Source organism: Bombus huntii, unplaced genomic scaffold (assembly GCF_024542735.1).
Source record: "Bombus huntii isolate Logan2020A unplaced genomic scaffold, iyBomHunt1.1 ctg00000097.1, whole genome shotgun sequence".
Lineage (NCBI taxonomy): Eukaryota > Metazoa > Arthropoda > Insecta > Hymenoptera > Apidae > Bombus > Bombus huntii.
In genome coordinates, this window is record NW_026099352.1 from 121,317 (window position 1) to 145,183 (window position 23,867).

Consider the following 23,867-nt stretch of genomic DNA (forward strand, 5'->3'; position numbering starts at 1 on the left):
TCAAAAATAGCATAGAAAATTATTTTAAAGAAAAACAAGAGAACTTTTATCGAGACGGAACCTACCAGAAAAATGGGAAGAAGTTGTACAACGAGAGGGGGATTACATTTTTTCATGAAACTGAAAGGTATGTAAACGATCTTAACATATATAACCTCTCGAAAAACGGCACGAACTTATGGGATGACCTAATAATTAAACAACTATAAATATATCAAAAGATTATAATAAAAGAATGTAATAGAATATCTAATGTCCGTACTTGTAAATACAACGAAAAACGTAACGTGTAGATTCCAGATGTTTATGAATGTAAAATTTGCGAAAAGCATATGAAAGTTATACACATAAAATATACAAATATTGATATATGCACGAAAACTATGCGTATATGCACAAAGATATGTACAATTTATGAGTAATATGTCTAATATTGATTTATTAACGTTATGTGAATTGATACAAAAGGATATTTAACAATTTCGTTTTAAATAAAAATCTATTTATGACGACGCGCCAAAATTCGCATTACGATAAATTACGATAAATTATAAATTGCTTTTCCGTATCTGCAGCACTCGAATTGTACAAGTAATGTGTGCGTTTGAGGGCCCGACCTTTTGGTCGACCGCGCCATACCTGCAGTAAAAACGCATACTGGCTTCGCATTTAGATGTTCGCGTTCGACTTGGGAATGGCGCGCATAGATGGTCGGCGTGCGACTTGCCCTCTCCTTGCGGATCATTGGACAAGTTAAACCTACCCTTTCGGGCGGCAGCTCGCTTAGCTGGCGCCACGCGATACCTGCCACCATATAGCTCGGTCCCAGCAGGTTGGCTCTCCAGCCGATTATTCCTGCTCGACAACCATTTTGTATGCTTACCGCTTGCACCGACGGTCACAGGTTTCCTCTCCAGCTCGCACGCTTCGTGCTTTTTTCTGCGCCCCGGTTCTTCGTTACTGTTGTTTTCTTGGTTCTATCTTGTTTATTGTTCTATCTTCGATCCAGTGTTCTGTTGTATCCGTTTATTTCTTCGTTGCGATTCTTTGTTTGGTTGTTGTTGTTGTCTCTATAAACTTGAAATATAAATGCAATTTCCTTTTAAATACAGTAACGAGGTTTATTCAATTTCGATAACATTGTATTAGTAAGATATCGAAGCTAGCAACTTTTCGTTGAAGTTTATTTTATATTTCTTAAATTATTCGGGTAAAGATAACTCCACACTGACGGCCTATTGTCCACAGACAGATGTCGTAGTAATCGGCGGACAATGTCTGCCAGTGAAACTTAAGGCGCGTACGGGCAGACTACAGGCGTCTGTAGACATTGCCTGCCGACAACACATGCCAAAACATGTATATAAACTGCCTGCAAGCAACGTCGCTTGTCCACTAGAAGTTTGCCAGGTATCACTGCGTATCGATGAGTCGAAGATGCCTTGGAGATGCAACACACGGATCGTTTAAATCTACCTGTAATCCAATCAAGCTAGCCTAAAAAAAAGACAAATTCAACATTAAATTGTATCGGACATTTTGCTACAACGCTCAACTGATAGAAATCATGCTCAGGAACAAATATATGTCTTTGCTAACTTTCTAAATATATGTAGACGACGTTTTAAATTGCTAGTAGTTGAAACAAACAATATGATATATTTTTGAGTGATTTATAAGGATTTACAGGCCCACTGGGAAATCTTATTAGTGTTCTCTTGCACTATGTATTAAAGCGCATCAACACCGATAGAAGCACTGTACACGCGATATCGTCGCAGTGTCTCCTGAAAATCGGCGATAAGTCGCTCGAAACTTTACTGGAAACATTTCTCCATGTTCTACTGACAATCACATAGCATGTGTCATTGCTGGAATTTGATAAATTTGGTTGAGAACACGAAAGAATTTTCCGTTTACAATAAAGCAAGGGACTATCGAGTTGGAACAGTTCGTGTTTGAAAATAGCGTTCTATGCTAAAATAGCGGTGGAAATTATACTACATGTAAAAGTGAGTCATAAAAACAAATACAATTTTCTTATTTTCTATCTTTTTTACTTTTATCGCAAGTTTGATTTCTATACATATAACTGTTTTCAATTTAAGGAGGAACTTATTTTCTTAAGGGCTTTTCATACAAATTTGAAAAATAACTGTTGTTTTTGATCCCTTATCTCTATCTTTATCCTTCTATTTTTGTGAGACTGTATCGGTTATTTATTCTTAACTTTTACAATCCGAAGTCTAATTTATGTGCCGTATTAATTTTCTGTGAATAATTTAGAGATATGTGAAATCTTGCTATATATATATATATATACTGTTTGGTACCTATTAGAAGTGCGTTCGATCTAATGTGGAAAATTCTTAATTTTAATAAAATAGTTTCAAATTGCTAAGGCTGGGGCAAACTAAGAAGTTTCTGGAATATACAGGGTAATAAGTTGCTTCGCAAATATGTGTACATCGGGACAATATGTTACATATGTAATCCCTTACACAGTTTCATATTATCTTGTAAAATAATCATTCTTCTTTTAATATCAGTTGGTTTTTGTATTTTTATTTCATTTATCTCATAGATTATAATTCCTTTAGGAAATTTTTGCAAAAATTTTCGCTGGAAATTTTCAGAAAACCTTATTCCTGAACAAAATTTGTTTTGTACTACGAACTGTCGCATTTAAATAAGAAAAATTCTATTTATGTAATTTTGTTATTAAGCTTGTTCATATCTAACTTCAAATTATCTGTAGCTTGTTTATAATTAATTAAGTTTGAAATGTTTGTTTGTTAGTTATTACAAAAGGGTCATAGCTAAGTTTTTGAGTTGTGCTCAGGTTATTATAACTTCAGTTATTATGCTCTGAGCGTCATGTTGTTTCTTAATAAAATTCTTTAGTCTCAATAATCAATTTTCTCTGTTCGTAAAGATGGTGGTTGTTTATTTTAAGAATTTTGTTCTTAATTCCAAATATTGCGGACATTCTTTTATTATGCATTAGTTGGTATCCAATCTTCTTGGATAGGACGTATTGCATATTCCATTTTTATTTGTTTTATATTTTATCCTGTTTCCTAGACTCACTGCACAATCACGTTTGTCTCTCTGCTAATCTAACTTGTACTATTATTCTTTTAGTTATTAACAATAATTTCATATCTAAGCAACTCACTTCAATTATGTTTTCTGAGTCGTTAGTATATTTATATACTTCACCGTTGATAATCCTGTAGATTATTCTATTCTCTCCGTTTATTACGCCCCAAGGCTTACTATAGGCCGTGTTCCTAACCGTCGCAAACAGATCGTCTTACATGACCGTCGAGATATACACAAAGTAGCGATAAACGCATAGTTGTCGTCAAGCAACGAGTTCCAGAAACATCTATTCGCCTTTGGTGCGTTATTTTATCCGCATAAAGAAAGAAGCTGGTATACGTGATCATAGGTGCGAACGGTGACGTGATCCGAGCGTAGTGGGGGTCGTCTTCCAGAGAAGACAACGAAAAGGATCGAAGAGTAATCGGTCCCTTCTGAAGAGTCAAACGTTATAAATTGCTTAGTCTAACGAATTCATTGAGAGATATCGCAAAGTCGGGTCGAATTCCTATAACATATCAACTGTATTTATCGCTAAATAATTCGTGACGTCTTTATTATTACATTCATTATTTTTAAATATACAAGCTATATTAACTTGTTAATACAGTGTTAAATTCATTGAACCACCCCTATTATCGTAACAGAAATCAGGGGATCGATCAGTTCGTGGCGTCGGTTATCTAATTGCAACGGGAATTTACTACTCCCGTTGACGTGCTTTCTCGCGATCGCGTCTCTCCGCGAATGCTCGAATAAACACGGATTGCTTTTTAACTAAACATATTCATACCCTGTTTTCTCAAAATCGAAAGCTTAAAACATCCGTTCTTACTGATGTTATTTCAATTATATTTATATCGCGTTATTTCAATTATCTAATATATTTTTTACTTTTTTCATGTAAAATCATCATTTTACCAATTGTACCATAATTATTAGGAAGCTCTGTTAGAATTTAATCTTGGAATTAAGATTAATAATCTGTGGAAGACACAATGTTTGTGTTGAAACAATATAATGTGATATTTATTAAACAATTATTACAGGAATTATAAGTGTGTGTGTTCTGGAATGTAGTCAGTTGGCTAGTTATTCACAGACTGACTGGCTTAGTGACCCATGGCCCTTGAAAAGGTTTTGAACCCCACTCTCTATGCAGTAATGAGTGTGACCTGTGTGGGTGTCTGTGTGGCGTCACATGTGCCACAGAACCTTCTAGTAGCTTCTCGACGTGCCCATCGGGAATGTTCCATCCATATTCCTACGCTTCTTCCGCCGAATTCTCGAAAGAGCATGCACGTGCTAGCCGCCGTGGTACATCTCACGAACGCACGCTAATGAGGATATCGCTGAACAACGAAGGAAAGAATCCGTTCGATCAATCACCTCATCTGTATGCGATTAATATCGTTGTATTCCAACAAACTCTGAACAATAACTTAAACACGAAACTGTAATTTGTGTCTTTATAATTTGCAACGTTGTTAAAATTTTGTATCTCCCTTTGCAAATGCAAATAATTTAAATGAAAAAATACATGGTTTTTAAATCGTTTCTCTTATATTCGTAATAATAATTTCGTTCTACAGTGAATGCATTTATTATTCAACGACGTGATTTTCGGTTGTTTATTGGAAAGTTATAATGCTGCTGATCTATAGAATTAGTACTGACTGTTATAGTAATATGCACAGCGAGTCATTTGTAATAAATTGTAATTACTTGTAATGTATATCGATTGTAATTACTTGTAAACCACTCAATTCATAAATGCATACATATATGGCGGCACTCGACAGCACAAATACGACAACTCGACACTAACTAATACCAGACAACGGCAGCGCAGTGGTTAGCGCCTCAAGTTACGAACGTTCGGGATCTGGGTTCTTAAATCCCGGCGACCGTAGTCCGATTTTTCTTCCACGATTCTTAAATGAAAAGAAAATACAGCAGTACCCTAGCAGCGACATCTACAGCCAGCAGCTACAATTATCATTTGTGTCTTTGTTCTCTCCTAAAGGCCGTCCAAGGCACTTGAGAATGCAAAGAAGAAGTGCTGCAAGAACATAACAAATATATTTACAAACCAAAACCAATTCATTACAACGCTCATCCTTCAATTACATCCTCCATCGCGAAAATCCTCCGCTTCCTTTCTGTCAATCCATCTTGCCCATATGTGGTTCCATAGCTGCTGAATCGTATATAGACAAACAACAACTTGAGTAAGCAAGGGGGATGGATGTAGAGCCGACAAATAAAGGAAAAGGAGAGAGAAGTGTTTCGTCCTTGAGTTTATCATATTGTGGTGGCCGGGGGATTCAACGCTATGTCCTCGATTCGCTCTAAGTACTCAGGTTCTAGACACCCTTGGAGGGCGGTAGATTTTTCTTCATCGCCCGCGATGCTCGCCGCCGCGAGCTATCTCTCTAGTAAGGAGAACCATAGCACTATTTTCTAGGGCATCGTCAAAGGCACGCGGACTCTTCACTGGTCGTAACTGTTTTATTCTTGTTTGACATATCGTTAGCGCGCCCGGAATCACTATAATTGAAATCTCATTAGCTCGATCACGTCGGGGTCACTTACACCTCACATATTTCAAATAAAATCTGCATAATTCTGAAGGAAACACAACTACATTTGGGTTATCTTGTTTTCACAGAAACCTGAGAATTGCTCAGAGTATTTTAATAAAATATTCAACTACTTTAAAACGCAAAAAATAGTTTATTGTATGGAATATATAGAGTGGTTCACGCAATTGTTTCGGCATAATTGGAAAATTCGAAATGTGTAGCTTTAAAAATATTGCAGAGGAAAAATCGGATTCGTCGAGGACAATCTTCGTTCAGAAAGTAAGGGAAATTGGCATTGCTGCTAATTGGTCAATTTGTATATCGGTGGTTAGAAAAGGATGCTAGCCGCTCTCGAGAGAAAGTCTCTAGTGGGAGACGTCGTTCATTAAAAAATAGGCGTTTCGACCGTTCGCGGAGAGACGCGATCGCGAGATAGCACGTCAACGAGAGTTGTAAGTTCCCGTTACGATTAAATAATCGACGCCACGAACTTGTCACGTAAAATAACAAAATAAAAAAAGGAATTTGAGGTAAAAAATAAAAAAAGAAAACTTTATTTTTTTTCTAACATCAATACACTTTACAATTTACTTCCGAACTCTAGGCGTGACTTTCTAAGACTGACTCTTATGATTTTACTTTCGATCGGATCCGATTACTTTCTTTTGTCACCCCTCAACATCCCCACCGTCCATGCATTTGCTAGGCGTCCGCGATCGTTGCCACGTGCTCTTTCTTCTAGAACCTTCGGTGGAAGGACCGTTGGGATGTTGATGGTTCATTAGGCACTTCAGCGATATACATTGTCGCCGAGTGCCGCCACATCTTTATCTCTATCGTCAGTCCGTCGGATTTGAAGTATGCCGGTCGTGACATACCCCCCTGGTTAGATTGATCTTGGTCCTCTAAGATCGTAGTAGAATGGAATTATTTAAATGTAGATCAAAGGATATGTTTATGCTTTTTTTTCAGGAATCGCTATGAATTGATTTTCTGCATGTTATGGTACAAAAGTTATTTCGTTAATCTTAAATATAGCAATTTTACAATATTTGTTAGTGTTCGAGAAGCTAATAATTTCAGAGGCGTAATCATGTTGTAGTTTTCGATCGTGAATTGGTTGGGTTTGTTTACAAAGCGTAATTCCTATCCCGTGAATTTAAGGCAACTAATTAAGGGTATTGTTACTAGTGCTAGGGTCAGCATTATCCTGAAAAAAGTACGCTTTCAATCGGTTACCATGTATCTTTTTCTTAGCATTGTCGATAGAAATAATGTAATAAGGAGTTTTCACATCGTTAATTCTGTAGGGTCCTAACCATTCAATGTCCAACTTATCTCTTTTATGGTCGTTGTGAATTAAAACAAAGTCTCCTTTCCTAAACACAGTCTGAGTTTTAACAATCTTTCTTTCTTGGTCTCGCTTGTATCGTTGCTTATTCTGAATAAGTGTTTTGTGAGCTGTTTCCCAATATTTATTCAACTGTTTTTGCCAAAGTGAGTACATATCATCATAGGTAAGTGTGGGAAATTTGGATATTGCGGAAGGTAAGTTAGCTTTTCGCCCAAAGGTCAATTCAAAGGGAGAGAATCCTGTTCCTTCATGTTTCGCGGTGTTGTACCCTAAACAAATGAAATTAAGTACTTCATCCCATTCTTTGTCATTGTCGTGTAATGCAGTACGAATTAAATCTTTAACTGAGGCATGCGTTCTTTCGAGGGATCCGTTACTTTGTGGGTGAAATGAAGTTGTTTTGATGTGTTTGATTTTAAAAGCTTCTTCAAATTTCGTCATTAAATCACTAACAAAATTTTGTCCCTGATCTGTTAGGATCGTTTTTGGTGCCGAAAATATGTAAATATAGTGTTCAATAAGCGCGTTAATTATGGATTCAGTTCGTTGCGTTTTAAGGGGAACTAGTATCAGATATTTCGTAAGTTCATCGTGTATTGAAAGTATGTATTGGTTTCCGCGTTTGGTTTTCGTCATCGGTCCTATGATGTCCATAGCGATTTTGTCGTTAGGGTTAAGTGGCGTGTCTGAGATTTGTGGGGATTCTTTGGGTCTGATACGTGTTAGTTTCTCCTTTTGACATGTGTCGCATGTTTTCACAAAGTTTTCTACTCTTTCTAAAAGTCCGGAAATTTTGAATTTATCCTTGATCCGTTGATACGTTTTCTGTATCCCTAAATGTCCTACGGTGTCGTTATGGTTTTCCTTTATTGCTTGTATTATTTCGTTTTCGTCTAGTTTTAAGATGGGATTAGGTGCATAAGTAATTTTCTTGTACGTGTCGTTAAAATATATTAGCATGAGTTTAATCTGTGTTTTCTCTAATTCAGTGAAGTCGTTATTTCCTATGCCGATTTTTGTTGTATCTTTAAGAATTTTGTAAAGTCTTCTGATCCAAAGTGTCTCGTCGTATTCTCCTAAGTCGTTTCGAGTTAATTGGTAAAATGTTTGGTCATTTGGTTTAATTTCTAAGAGTTTCGGATTCTCGTTGTTGTCTTTCCATGCGTTGAATGAATTAGTGTGATCAATTACTAGGTCGAGGTTAACTACTTCGTCGCGAGTTACTGCGTGAACTCTAGATAAAGCGTCTGCAGCTGTGTTATCTTTACCCTTTGTATATTCGATTTCATAGTCATATTCTTCGAGTCTAAGTCTCCAACGAATCAGTCTGCTAGAAGGGTCTTTGCAATTGTGTAGCCACTTAAGAGCTTGGTGGTCGGTTCGAATAATGAAGCGTCGTCCTAACAAATATTGTCTTAATCTTTTCACGGCCCATACGATGGCTAAGAGTTCCTTTTCTGTCGTGGTATAGTTTCGTTCGGGTGGATTCAGTGATCTTGAAATGTAACAACAAGGATGACCGTCTTGCGACAGTATTGCTCCTAGTCCTTCGTTACTTGCGTCGGTAGTTAAGGTAAAGGTTTTGTTAAAGTCTGGATAAGCTAATATTGGGAAATTACAGAGTTTGTCTTTTAAAGTATCAAAGCTAATCTGGTGTTTGTCAGTCCAATGGAATGGTGTGTCCTTTTTTGTTAAGTCTGTAAGGCTTTTCGCGATTTTGGAAAAGTTTCGAATAAATTTGCGATAATAACCTGCTAAACCTAAGAATGATTTCACGTCCGTGGCATTGCGGGGTAATCGAAAGTTTTTTACAGCGTCTAATTTCTTGGGGTTTGGTTTGACTCCTTCGGATGAAACTACATGGCCTAAGTATTCTAATTCCGGTTTTACGAATTCACATTTGTCCGGTTGCAATTTAAGTCCTAATTCTCTGAGTCTCTGAAATACTATCGCGAGGTTTTCGTTATGTTCTTGAATCGTTTTTCCGAATATCACTATGTCATCCAAATAAACAAAGCAGTATTTTCCTACAAGTCCAGCTAAGGCTCTGTCCATTAATCTTTGAAAGGTAGCGGGTGCGTTTTTAAGTCCGAATGGCATTCGATTGAAATGAAAATGCCCTTGCGGTGTCGAAAAAGCGGTATATTTTTTAGATTTCTCGTTCATTGGAATTTGATGGAATCCTGAGGATAAATCAAGCGCCGAAAAGAATTTTGCGTTTCCTAGTTGTGTTAAAATGTCGTCTATATCAGGTAAAGGGTAAGCGTCTTGTTCTGTGAGTTCATTTAGTTTCCTGAAATCGATAACTATCCTCCATTTCTGTTTTCCTGAGGCGTCTAATTTTTTCGGAACTACCCATACCGGAGAGTTATAAGGGGATTCGGATTCTTCTATAATATTTTTCTTCAACATGTCTCCTATTTGTCGCGAAATCTCGTCACGGTGACATTCCGGTGGTCTATACGATCGTGTGTTAATAATTTTGTCTTTGGTTAACGAAATTGTGTGCTGAGTTAAATTAGTACAGGGTAAAAGATCGGTTTCTAAATTAAAGATGTCAATATAATGAAGGATAATCTTTTCGATGGATTCACGGATTGGTTTTTCAATGTGATCTGTTCTCACTAGGCTTTTTAGTTTTGATACGTTGGAAAAGTCATGAGAATTTTGAATATTGCTAGAAATTTCAACGTTTTGCTCTCCAGTGTTGATAAAACATACTTTAGTTGGTTTGCCTTCCAAATAGATTGTTTGAACTCTGTTTTCTCCAGGAGTCAAATGTATTGGTTTCTGAAATAAAATGGTTTTGTCGTTTAATCGGATTTTGTCATTGGATATTGAATAGTTATACTTCTCTAAACATGGTAGCCCAATGATTCCGTCTTCGATAATAGGGAAATTGTTCGGTACTATGTGAAAAATGTGATTTTGTCCAAAAATTCGTTTCGTTACGTATTCGTTAGTTTCGTACTTGTCTCGTCCCATAGAAAATTTTTGTTTAGGCCCTATTTGTATCGCGTTGACAGTTTTGTTACGTTTCACCAGGTTTATCCCTGCTCCTGTGTCGACCAGAAATACTCGCTCTTCGGTTCGGGTTGACAAAGGTATTGCGAGTAATCTTCCCGTGGCGATGTTGACTCGTATGTCTCGTACGGTTCGTCCATCTCCTGGTTCGATGTTGTTTCTTGTATTTCGTCCCATTCCTGGACTGCCTGGAATCCTTGCGGGTGGTCGATCGCGCTGGCTCGGTGGTAGAAAATTTTGACACTTGTTGGCAATGTGTCCCAGCTTTCCGCACTTGAAGCACTTCATCTGCGCGCGTTCAGCAGGTGATCTATTTTCTACTTGGTTAAATGTAGCAGGTTTCTGAGCTACTGGCGTGTTAGGCGATCTTGATGGTACATTAGATCGTCTTACCTGCATATGCTGGTTGTCGGGGCGATTACTAACCGAAGGTAAGCGATTACATGACCAATTAGGTTGTCGTTCTTCTCGCAAGTAGCGTTCTACATCGGCTGCCTTTTTTTCAGCTTCCGGAAGATTCAAGGGTTCACTGCTTAATAGTATTCGCCCTATGTCGCGTCTGAGTCCCTTTAGGTACACACGAACAGTCTTCTTCGTGATTTCTTCAGTCATAATTTTACGTGTTAGTGGTTGTGGGTACTCATTGGTTACTGCGTACAGCAAACGGTTGAGTATTCTTCTAAACCGAATATTAAAACTTTGCACTGATTCCTCGCGTCCCTGTCTCAACTCTCGTAATTGTTCTTGGTACTCATCCGAAGTCACTTGTGCTGCTAAGTTATTTCTCAGTGCGTCGTACAGATCACTGTAACACTCAATAGGAATGTTGCGAATACTTTGGGCTGCTTTCCCCACGATTTTTTCCACTTTTATTGCTTTTAGCAATAGATCTTGCTCCATACAGCGATCCTTCATACTTCTCACTTCTTTGATGAAGTCTTCAACTCCTACATCATCATCTCCGTTGAGCGTTGGGATGTAGCGTATTGCATCCTTAGCTCGTAGAGTGGGAGGAGCGGGCGAAAAATAGCCTCTTTCTTCCACCTCGGGTTGTTCGCTGTCGAGGTGGACAGGTGGGGTGTCTGAAGCTGCTAACCCTGACAGTTTGCGTGCTTTTGCCATATTCACAGTACGATTGATTGCTGTCGACGCACTTTCATTGTCTTCGGTGATAATGGAAGCAAATTCATCGGTCGCAGGGGATCCGAACCCAGTCCGTAGCGCTGCGACGGTTTTCCCGAGATTCTCGATTTCTGCTGCCCTGTGTCTGTTCTCTTCGTCATTTTGCATAGACAAACGTAACATTTCCTCTCGTAAAAGGGCAATGTTCTCGTTCTGTTTTTGAATACTGTCCCATATTGCTCGCAACATTGGGTCAGTTGAGGTTGAAGTTTGAGATTCGTTTGCCTTAGACATTATTGCGCTGATTTATAATTTTCAGACGAAGACGAGTCTTGGCTACTGAAGCTAAATTTTCTTTCACGGTAACGTACACAGGAATTCAGTTTACCTTTTATTGTTACTTCACTTGGTTCGTGATAGTTACTTTGTTGTTGCGGATGACCGTAGTCCCAAATAATTCGATCTTCCGTAGATGATGAATGTCTTTTGGTTTCCGAACAAACACTTTTCACTATCCTGGCAGGATCGCCAAAATGTCACGTAAAATAACAAAATAAAAAAAGGAATTTGAGGTAAAAAATAAAAAAAGAAAACTTTATTTTTTTTCTAACATCAATACACTTTACAATTTACTTCCGAACTCTAGGCGTGACTTTCTAAGACTGACTCTTATGATTTTACTTTCGATCGGATCCGATTACTTTCTTTTGTCACCCCTCAACATCCCCACCGTCCATGCATTTGCTAGGCGTCCGCGATCGTTGCCACGTGCTCTTTCTTCTAGAACCTTCGGTGGAAGGACCGTTGGGATGTTGATGGTTCATTAGGCACTTCAGCGATATACATTGTCGCCGAGTGCCGCCACATCTTTATCTCTATCGTCAGTCCGTCGGATTTGAAGTATGCCGGTCGTGACAAACTGATCGATCCCCTTATTTCGATTATGATAATAAGGGTAGTTCAATGAAATTCCACAGAATTAACACAAATAAATTAATGTTTATTTCAACAACTTATTAACTAGAAAGATATAAATGGAACAAAAAAAATGTAACTGCGTTTTGGTTGATAAGTAATGCGCGACATACCACATGTGTTGACGGTTCGACTTCTCGAAAAGTTCTGAACGCCTTTCGATTTTTTTCGTTTTTTCTGGAAGGCGACCCCCACTACGTTCGGATCACGCCACATTCTTTTACAGCGAGGTAAAATACGGGCCACGAGTCGACGTTTCTGGAAGTCGCCCTGCTTAATGAACCATGCGCTTGCCACTACAATGTTTGTTTGCCGGGCAGACGCGACGATCCGTCTGCGACATTATAGTGCCGCGATCGATAGTTAAGAATATGACCTATGGTAAGCCGCATGGCGTAACATTCTCCCCCCGTTGAGAGGGTACCGATCAAACTAGCGAGGTGTGGTTGAGGTTCCCATCTTATTTCGTCTCGATGGCTAGTTGTTCGGGTTTCTCGAGATCGGGTTGAATTGGCAGTGGGACAAGCCTTTTGACGCCCCGATCCAAAATGCTCTTTGCCGTCTGAACTGTAGCTGTCCGGATGACACCATCGGCGCCTGGATGAACCTTGATAACTCGGCCCAGAAGCCAATGCATGGAGGGAACGTTGTCCTCTCTGAGGATGACGATTGTGCCCTTTTGGATGCTGTGTCCACCCTTGCTCCATTTATTGCGGTTGGTTAGCTCGTTCAAATACTCCTTATGCCAGCGGTTCCAAAAATGTTGTTTAAGCTGTTGGATATGCTGCCATTTGGAGAGTCGGTTCGATGGAATGTCCCTGAAATCTCGATCACGTAAGCACATTAATGAATCGCCAATGAGGAAATGTCCGGGAGTGAGGGCTAGGAGATCATTTGGATCGGTGGAGATAGAAGTTAGAGGGCGGGAATTGAGGACTGCTTCTATTTCTATGATAAGAGTATTACTGTGTTAAGCTCATATGTTTCTGTTTCTCCACTCGCGCTGCGCCATAATATCCTTTGATATTTCCGATCCTCTGGTCGTACGAGGAATTGCCGATACATTTTCTCGATGTCGCCAGTGAGTACGTACTGATGAGAGCGGAATCTAATTAATATACAAAATAAATTGTGAATTGATTCGAGAATATAGGATTTCCCCATTTTCATGATTATCGTGATTTTTGTATAAATATATTTTTTAAGATACTAATAATTAGGTACTTATAAATTAGTATTATCAATTATTTTGCATGTATAATTCCGCCTCTAGTATAAGTGTTAATTGAAAACTAACTTTATGTTTCAAAAAGTACTAGCAAAGTCGTTGAGTAACAAGCCACTGATGCTAACACAAATAGCATTGTCGTAATTAAATATTTCTAAATATTCATTTTTCATTTTGAACCTGTAGAAACAATTTATTATATATACTATTAGCTAAGTAATTGCATATTTAATTAAGTCGAAATATAAAACTTAGTTATTTTAATAATTTAAAAAATAAAAAACTGACAAACATTTCAATTTAATTTATGGTTGGAACAAAAGACAGTTATTTTTCATTAATTGAAATATTGCAATGCAGAGTACTTTCCAAAATACGCCGAGAGTATTCCTGATGGTGAAACGAGCGTTGCTTCATCGAACGCAGCTAAAGAAAACAACATCTATGTAGTTGGTGGTACGATGCCTGAAATAGGGGGCGATAAATTGTACAATACCTGTACTATTTGGGGTCCCGATGGAACTTTGATAGCAAAACACCGAAAGGTAAGTAATATATTCCTTTATGGCTTTGAATTTGAAAATATTGGGGCGAAGAAAGTGACTCTATCTAGGAATAATTTAGGAATATACATATGTACATACGTATACTATAACCAATTCTATAATTTACGGTTTATAAAATACGTTATGATACGGGAAACGCCCATTTTTGTTGTAATGTGTTTGTGTTGTATAAATTTTTCACATACTTAAAATATTATTATACTTATTTTTTCTCCTTTTTAAACATTATTAAATGATAGGATTTTTTAATAAAAGAAAGTGATAAAAACGCTGTCAGTTATTAAATAAAAAATAATTAAAGTTTAGGAGTTGGTAACTTTGATATTAAATTACAAAAGTTGCAGCAATAGAATTAGCGACCACATTTTTATGTTATTAAGTACATCTATTCGACATCGACATTCCTAATAAGATTACTTTTCGAGAGAGTGATTCACTCAGTCCTGGTAACTCCCTAACGACGTTCGATGTGAAGGGCTGCAAAATAGGTATTGGCATTTGCTATGATATTAGATTCGAGGAAATGGCACGCATTTATCGGAACAAAGGTACAGTAACTTAATCGATCAATACTTAACTAGCAAAAAACTAACATAATAACATTTCACTTTAACGCATTTAACCAATATTAACATTTAACATTTAACCAATATTATACGCATATGCACATAATGTTACTGTTACATATAATGATATATACGTAGATATACACGTTAATTAAATCCTCTATATGGTATTTTTACTTTGCTATCTTGAATAGATAAATAATCTCGAATATAGACATACTGGTACACTTACGTTGATATACACCTTTGTACATTTGTTTTGCCATTTTGTTTCGCCTTTCAGGAACGATATGTTTGGAAATGATATGATATTGAAAACAAATAGGCCATTAAACGAGAATGGATGGATTCAAACGGAATTAAGTGATCTCAATTCCACAGCTTTGGCGGCTGAACGTGTTTTCCTTTCGAACGGTTTGCTCGCGTCAAATGGTGCAAATTTCAACAAGTATCCACGTGTTTACTATTAAATTCATTTATTTCTTTTTTATTTATTTATTTATTATCTTTTTGGCTCGGTTACCTTCGACGCATTTTGCGTATTTCTTGAGCAATTTTTAAGGTATTATTTCCTATATTATTGAAGAAAGTAATGATTTTTAGATTACCAATAAAAGGTGGATTTAAATTTTATACAAATTGGCATACATTGGCAATTGGCATAATTTAAGGAAATTGGCATACTGAGATGACAAATTACTGACATTCCTTTAGTATGTTATGGAAAATTTGTAAAGGTTTAAAAATTGTTGGAACACTTTGCATGGAATATATATTCTATATAGAATACGAATTCTTTCTCTTTCCTAATTATCGTTTACGTGATAAAATAAGGCGTTTCAATTTGAATTCATTAAATGTTGTCTTAAATATTCAATTTGAAAATTCTTTGGAGAAAATCGAAGAAGATTTAGAACTATTTTTTAATCGATAAACGCTTCAAGAATTGAGAACCACTGACCTAGGGGAACTTGATTAATCGAGGGATACGAATAGTTCCATGATATTGCAGAAGCCATTTACTGCGTTCCCCTAATATGATTACATCGATAAAAGAGAGGTCACTACTTCTTCGCCATATTTCATACGTAAAAATAAAAATCTTATATCAAAGCAAAAAAAGGAGTCACTTTTTTTTTTTTTTTTTGGACCAGATCGCCATGTCATTAAATCGAGCACAATAATTAAATTAGAAAATTGAGACACCGATTAACACGAAACAGCCACCGTCAACCGAATCTTATGGACGTCTTACAGATTAGAGCGTTTCATTTACTTGAAGCAAAACGAGGATTAACTCGTAGCAACTGAGCAGTAGCTCAGTGCCGAACATTTATCTTCGTTCTCGCCAGTACGGGGAGTGCAAAAAGGCGATTTGCGAAGTCAAATTTGTGCATCAATTTGAGCGGCTTTTTCAACAAATCGAAATTCGAAATGTTGTTAAATACGACTTATTCGGAGACAATGAGGCGAAGATGATTATAAGATTCCATGAAAATATTATGTTAGATGAAAGCTGTTGGTGCCTATTAGTATGGTCCTTCTGTAGTATACACACGTATAATAGAATAATAATAATTTACTACGAGTAAAAGAAACATTTATACGTATCCATAGGGCTTTCGATTTATGAAAATTGAAAAGAAGATATATTCCATTTGGTCGTCGATTCTATTTAAATTCGTTAGTATTCGTTCCAGTTACGTCATTAATAAAACATTTTTATTGATAAGCTACCTAACAAAAAGACCTTTTTGTCACCCCAAATTGCTTCAAAAGAAAATCCCTTGTCAAACAAACCATGTTCCTTGTACGAAAATCTAAAAAGGATTTTCCAAAAAGATGTATTCAGTAAACCGTGGCTTGTGACTGGTGAGTTTGAAAAGAGTTGTTGAAAGTTAATATTCGACCAAGCTCTTGTGACATCAATCACATCTCAACCTACATCAGTGATAATACATCGACACCCGACCTTCGGACACTTTTGGACACATCACCACCTTATCATCATAGCATACACCAAGGCTGTGACGCACCTCCGTCCACATCAGAGATAGGATATGGACCCCCGACCTTCGGACACTTTTCTACATCATAACCTACACCTTTTTTTTTTTTTTTTTTCGTGGAGAAATCCTCACGGACACCCGCTAGCGGGTAGTGTCGGACTCTTACCGACTAAAACTCCACGGTGGCCTGTCCTGACGCCTGAGTCGAGATGCACCCGGGATCTCTCCCGAATTACTACCGGTTACCCCCGGGCGTCTATCTCTCCTTTCCTCGAAGGGAGGCGTCCTGCTCTTCTTGGACCGCTAGGGGGGGGGGGGGGGGGGGGGGGGGACCACGCCCCCTAGCGCCTCGCTCCTGCTGCGTCATCCTGGGGACCCCGTCCCCTGACGCCTCTTCCTGGTTCTTCGCGCTTCTACGGTGGCCGCGGCGGCGCCGGTGGCGGCGTCGCGCCCCTGTGGCGCGTTGTGTTTCTCGGGTGCTGCGATGTCCTGGACGGATCGCGGGCTCGTTCCCGGTTTCTTTCTGCCCGCTCCTTCGCCAGCATGACCTGCTCGCAGTAAGTGCGGATGGCGGCGAACTCCTGGCGCCCTCTGAGCATGGCCGCGACGACCGCTTCGGGGGCTAAGCTCTCGCCGATTTCGAGTCGTAGGACGCGTCGTGGTTCCGCCCACGCCGGACAGAACTCCAGCGTGTGTTGCGCCGTGTCCTCCTCTTCCTCGCAGTGGTGACAGATGGACGTCGCCTCTCGCCGAATCCTTAGCAGGTACTCGCCGAATACTCCGTGGCCGGTGAGCACCTGCGTCATCCTGAAGGTCAGTGGCGCTCCGCCTCGATCCCTCCAGGCCTCCCAGTTGGGAAGCACGGCGCGAACGGCCCGGTGCGGCCGCACGGCGTCCTCCTGGATCAGCTGCGAGCGCCATCGTTCCCATGTCTCCTTCCTCGCTTCCTCCCGGATGTTCGGGGCCGGCTGGCTGGCGGTGGATGGCGTCGGGCTCCTCTGGTGTTCGTATACGCGTTCGAGCGCCAGGGCTTGCAGCTCGAACGGAGGGGACGCCGCCAGCACGGTCGCCGACGCGTACGACGTCGTCCTGTAGCCTCTCGCTATGCGGATGGCGGTCGTCCTCTGCAGCCTCCGCAGCAGTGTCAGGCTGCGGCGACTGGCCGTCAAGCTTCTGGCCCAGACGGGTGCCCCGTAGAGGACTCGGGACCGAACTACTCCCTCGTAGAGTCGGCGGACTCTCGATCCTGCTCCGCCGATGTTCGGTTGGAGGCCGCACAAGGCGTTGGCTGCGGCCGTCGCCTTCGGGACGAAGGTCCGCCTCTTCTCCGCCGATGTTCACCGACAGTCCGGGAGGAGATGTTCCTCTTCGTCGCTGGTCGAAGAACCACAGTGCCTCGCATTTGGCCGGCGACACCGTCAGGCCGAGCCTCCGAATTGCGCCCACCGCGCATGCCACGGCGTCCTCCGTGCGATTCGCCGCGTCGTGCCACCACCGTCCCCCGGCCAGGACCAGGGTATCGTCGGCGTAGCACACCATGCCTGCTCCCGGGGGCATCGGACATCGGAGGACGGAGTCGTAGGCCGTGATCCAGAGTATCGGTCCCAACACCGACCCCTGCGGAACGCCGCGCTCGATCCGTCTTCTTTCCTCCCCGTACTTCCCGGCGTAGACGATGTATCTGTCGGTCAGGTACGCTCGGATGATCCCTACTAGGTACGCCGGGACCTTGAAGTGTCGCAGGGCTTCCACGATCCTGGCTCAGGGGATCGAGTTGAAGGCGTTGGTGACGTCGAGCGATACCGCCACCGCCACCCCTTCTCGGGAGACTTTGTCCTCGGCCATGGTCTTCAGCCTCTTCACCGCGTCCACGGTCGAGCGGCCGCGGCGGAATCCGTATTGGCTGTCGTGCCATCCGGGCGTCCTCTCGGTCATGTGGGCCTCCAGCCGGGCGGCGATGATCCTTTCGAGCATCTTGCCCACCTCGTCCAGCAGGCATATCGGCCTGTACGCGGACGGCGAGTCCGGCGGGCGGCCCTCTTTCCGCAGCAGGACCAACCTGGTCGTCCGCCATGTCCGGGGGTAGGCGTCCTCCTCCAGGCATCTGGTGAACAGGTGTCGCAGGCGGGGAGCCATGGTGACGATCGACTCCACCCACGCCCTGCCAGGTATTCCGTCGGGGCCCGGCGCCACGTCGCGGGATGCCGTCATCCTGGCTGCTTCGAAGAGTTCTTCGTCGGTCACTTGCAGTTCTTCGCTCCATCCCGTTGCGGTCGTCGTCGTTGACGGAGGGGGAGGGTGGCGCCGGTTGGCTCGCGTCCGTGTCTTCCGGCGGGAACAACGTCCCGATGACGTTGTCCAACAACGCCGGATCCATGTCCGAGGTCAGCGGGGGCGCCGAAGGTCGTAGCTTCTTCGTGACTATTTTGTAGGGCCGTCCCCACGGGTCGGATTCGACCTCCTCGATCAGTTCCGTCCAGCACCGAGCTTTCGCGGTCTTGATGTCCCGCTGAAGCGTGCGTCTCGTCTCTCTGTACTCCTCGCAGCAGCTGGAGATCTCTTCCTCGTCGCGCGTCAGTCTGCGACGACGGGCCCTTAGGAATCTGCTGCGGGCCCGAACGCAGTTCTCTCGCATCTCCGCGATCTCCGGAGTCCACCAGTACGTTCCCTGGTCGCGTCCACCCCCCGGGACGGAGCGTGGCATCGAGGCGTCGCACGCCGCGGTCATGTATCTTCGGAGCTCCTCCGCCTCCTCGTCGATGCTTCCCTGCTCGGTCGTCCGTCGGGCGTCCCAGCTCCAGGCGGACACGATCGTGGCCGCCCGTAGCATCTCCTTGTCCCTCTCCTTGAGACGCCATCGCGGTGGCGGGCGGCGACGGTTTTCTCCCGGTCGTCGTCGTCTCCCGGCGTCGTCTTCGGCCCCCAGGGTCACCTCCATCAGTATGTAGAGGTGATCGGACAGCGTTTCCACCCCCTCGGCCACTCTCCAGTCGTGAATTCGCCTGAGCAGCTCCGGGGTAGCCCACGTGATGTCCACTGCCGAGGATCCTCTCCACGCCACGCAGGTGCTCGCCGAGCCCCTGTTCGCCAGCAGGAGCCCCAGACCCGCTGCCCAATCGGTGAGCATCCTTCCTCGGGAGTTGGTCCTGGGATTTCCCCATTGCGTCGAGTGGGCGTTGAAGTCCCCGAGGACGAGTACCTGGCGGGGGAGGCATCTTCCGATGCACTCGCCGACTCGATCCAGGAAGTCCCCGTACGCGGCCAGGTCGATGTTCGGGGAGACGTATACCGCCACCACCGCTGCTCCCCGCCACTCGAGACGAAGCCGCTGCCACGGTCCAGCAGGACGCCCGAGGCTGACGTCCACGTTATCCCCGCGGATCCGTCCAGGTCCCCGATCCAGTTGGGCGAGTCGGGAATGCGATGCGGTTCGGCCACCGCCGCCAGGGTGACCTCGTTCTCCCGGATGGTCTGGAGGAGCAGATCTTGCGCTCTTCTCGACCTACCGAAGTTGCATTGCAGCAGGCGCTTGAATTATGCGGTCACCTCCATGGCCTCCTCCCGGCCATCCGCCGCTGCTGGTTCGGCGGCGCTTCCTGGCGTCCCTTCCGCGGCTGCTGCTGCTGCTGGTTGGCGGATCGGTCTCTTCCTCTTGACTTTGGGGGGGGGGGGGGTGCATGCCTCTCCGCCCATCCTGTGATTCGCGGGCGCTCCGAGCGACTCGCACAGGGGGCACTTGGGAGCGGACGCGGGACAGTCTCTGGCGCGGTGTCCGCTCCCGCCGCACCTGTAGCACAGGTGTCCTCGGTCTTCGCCGGATACGCAGGTGGCGCGTACGTGCCCCAGTTCCAGGCACCTGAAGCACTGCAACGGCCGCTTCGGGATGGCCCTTATCCTCGCGGTTGACCAGCCCAGGGCTATCTTCTCCGCCTGGGCCAGCTTGCGGGCTCCTGCTGCCGGACACTTGATCCATGCCGACCCGAGGCCGCCTCTGGTGGCGCCGATCTCGCCCACCTGCACCTCCGCGCTGCCGCATCCTGCCGCTGAGGCCAATGCTCTTCGCAACTCCTCCTTCTTGACCGAGATGTCTATACCGGTCACGCGTAGCTCCACCATCCTGGTCGGTGTGGCGATTCTCACCGCCGTCGGGTCCAGCGTCTCGGGCAGACGCGTCGCCAGTAGCGTCGCCTTTCCCCTGTCCTTGTTTCCGGGGACTTGGATTATGATGGCACCCGTCATCGCCTTCTTCATCTCTAAGCGCTCCATGCCGAGCTCCGATAGCGGGATCCTCGTTCTGGCTGCTTCCAGGACGTCGGCGTACGACATTCTCGCTCCCTCGTTCAACGTCAGGGTCACCGCGGATGTTCGCGGTGCGCGAGGGGGCGTGACCGCCTTGGGTGTCCGCGGTGGTCCTTTCTGCGTTGCGGGGGCGCTCGCTTTCGGTGCGCCTGTAGTCCTGCCGGGCTGGGGCTGCTGCCGTTGTGCTCGCGTCGGTGGTAGCGCGGTCGATCCTTTCCTCGCCGCCTCTCCTCCGACGGCGGCGGCTGCTGTCTTCGTCCCGTTCGTCTTCTTCCCCCTTCTCCTTCTTTTCTTCTTCGTCTCTGCCAGTTCCCATCCCCCGTCCTCCTGCTCCCTTGGGGGACTCCGCAGGGAGGATTCGCTTTTGCGAGTCTATGGGGGCTGGCAAACCCACGGTCCCGCAGCCAGGGAGGACCGTCGGGACAAGCGTCCCGCTTACGTGAGTCCTCTATGTACACCGCAAGGAAGGTTGCTGTGGTGTAAGACAAAGATCTTCCCCACGGAGCCTTGGGTAGTAGCGCACCCACGATCCTGATGCCAAGGGTGAGACCGTCGGGAGAGCCGCCGAGGTACGTTTCCTCAACTCCCGCTTACGTGAGTCTCATCTGGGTCTGACTGCACGGTGTGCAAGTAAACCGTGCAGCAGAGACGTGGCGGTACATCCACACGCGCGGTCCCACCGTTGACATATGAACGGTACCACGGGCGGTCGAGTGTTAGCTCTGAGGGAGTAGCGAACCCTCGGCTCGACCAATTATGGGTATGGACTCGTGGTGGCAGTGGTTGTGGCCAAGTGCTGGCAAGAGGGCTGGTTTAAGGGGGACAAAGTCCTCCGAGTGGCCTTCGGCGTGTGAGCAGCGTCCCACCTGCTCCGGATACCGTCCCGGCAGACGGAAGGGCTTGGAAAGGGCCCCGTTCGACCTGAGACGAGAGTGCCTCCTGCGGGCGATTATTTGAGGTAACCGGTACTGTGTACCGAGTGCGCTGGTTGGGCGTATCCCAACTCCGATGGCTTCTAGGGTTGCCCGGGTGCTGTATACGATACTAAATCTCAGGAAAGTACCCGACACCAAGAACCAGACTACATGCTCCCTTGGGGGCGACGTTGTTTGGGCAGCGCGGGGATCGACGGAGCGGTCCTTGCTCGGTCGTCCTTCGGGGGTGTGTTGCAATCGCGTGCCCCCGAATCGTTCCTCCACGATCCTGAGAATGGAAGGTCCTAGTTCTCGGACTACTCTTTCCAGGGCGTCTAGACGCGTCCTGTCGTTTCCCCCTTCCCGCGGAGGACGGACGTATTCGGGCGTCGCGTCGGTGCATCGCGGGCACTCGTGGACGCGTGCAGCCAGTCTCCTCAGTTCCTGGCGGAGGGCTGCGTTCTCCTCTTCCAGCACGGACAGCCTCGTGTCGGTGTCTCGCGCTGGCCTCGTCCTCCTCGAGGATTCCGTGTTCCAGGCGGCGGTGATGTAGCTCGCCGCGTTCTTCAGGGATCTGATGTAGGTCCCCTTGAGGTTTGACGACGTCGTCGCGACGTGCATTATCTCGGACACGTGCATCGTCAGGCTCGCGCTGATGTCCGCCGGGGAGCTCGTCCTCATCTGCGCCTCCAACTCTTCGGACACCTCCGGGGTTGTTGCTGCTATTCTCCTCCTCTTACCCCTGGACGCCATCGAAGCCTGCGACGAGCGCGAGGCGATCGAGGCGACCGACTATCATAACCTACACCTAGCCCCTCAACATCCTAAAACCAAAACGTATATAAACCGAGACTTCACCCAGCTTGGACAGTTCTTGTTCCTCTTCTAGTTGCTGTGCTCATACAACCCCTATTCTCCGATTCGGTGTTATTTTGTGTTTATAATAAAGTTTTATAAAGGAAAATAAGTAGTTGGGTTACGACGCAGCCTTCTTACTACCACCCAAGTACCAACTTTACGTGACATTTTGGCGATCCGTGCCAGGATCCATCAACTTCAAGAAAGCGAAATTACGCATTTCGGCATACGTGCATCATTGAAGATTGAGGGATCAGCGGACCTCTGCAGATCAGCTCACTTTGCGTGAAAACGACTTCTACGGAAAGCGGACTACGGTCATCACCAAAATTGAAACTGGTCACGAAAAGAAGAATATTCAGGTAAAGAACTGGATTCTTTTAAATATTATCGTACTCGTCGCAATAGCTTCGCTAGTACAGACTCCAACAACAGTACAATAACCACTATGAGCAAAAAATCAGAAGACACATCTTCTGTTAGCCCTATGGCTACTGGTGTGGATCCAAGTATTCGGGCCATACTAGACGCTATGCAGAAGCAGAACGAAATCAAGTTAAGAAAACTGTTAAAGGAGACTATTAAAGCAGCGACTAGTCGGAGTTATCAGGGTAGTTTAGTTTCTAATAATTTGAACAAAAGCTTGGAGAAAACAGACGTTACTGTAGGAAATGAAGAAATGGTTTTGAAAGAATTTTCAAAAGAATTGCAGTCTAATGTAGAAAATTCTTATGAAAAGAAAGTATCAATTGACACCGCTTCACAGGATTATATTTTCATTAAAACAGACTTAATGTTTGATGTCAATAGCTCAACAGAATACCAGAAAGAGTCTGTGAAACGAAGGAAAGAAGATATTGCAGTATTGTATAATGATTTGTCACCATCTTCGTCACAAGATACTCAAAATTTACAAGAACGGTTCGACAAAAAAAGTAAAAGTTTAGGAGAAGCAGAAAAAGATCATAACAAGAAGGATAATATTTCAATGAGAAATATTTTGGACGGCGATACAAATAAAGAAAACCAAATTGAAACGAAGGAATTAGAAGCAGTTAGTAAATCAACTGCTGAAAATGATACAAAATCAATAGACAACGTTGAACAAAATATATCATTAGAATCCATACAAAAAGCAAGAGATAATGCTTACAATAATGAACATTTGCTTATAGAAGAAGACCAAATGATGACAGCGAAAAATGCGTGTGACACTACAGAATAAAAAACTTCAGCAGATCTTATGTCGAGAAATTTAGATG

The 23,867-nt window shown here is 44.0% G+C and overlaps 1 protein-coding gene and 1 long non-coding RNA gene across 2 annotated transcripts in view; both read right to left on the reverse strand.

The window, feature by feature from the left end:
• Positions 1–23,867, reverse strand: part of LOC126876821 (organic cation transporter protein-like) — a gene marked incomplete at its 5' end in the record, with an annotated part of 130,907 nt that overhangs the window by 83,134 nt on the left and 23,906 nt on the right. The gene's annotated exons all lie outside the window — the stretch shown is intronic.
• LOC126876834 (uncharacterized) lies at positions 15,341–22,643 on the reverse strand. The gene is made up of 2 exons (XR_007694548.1): positions 22,550–22,643; positions 15,341–16,624 (listed from the first exon to the last, which is right to left on the reverse strand). It is a non-coding gene; the product is annotated as an uncharacterized LOC126876834 (long non-coding RNA).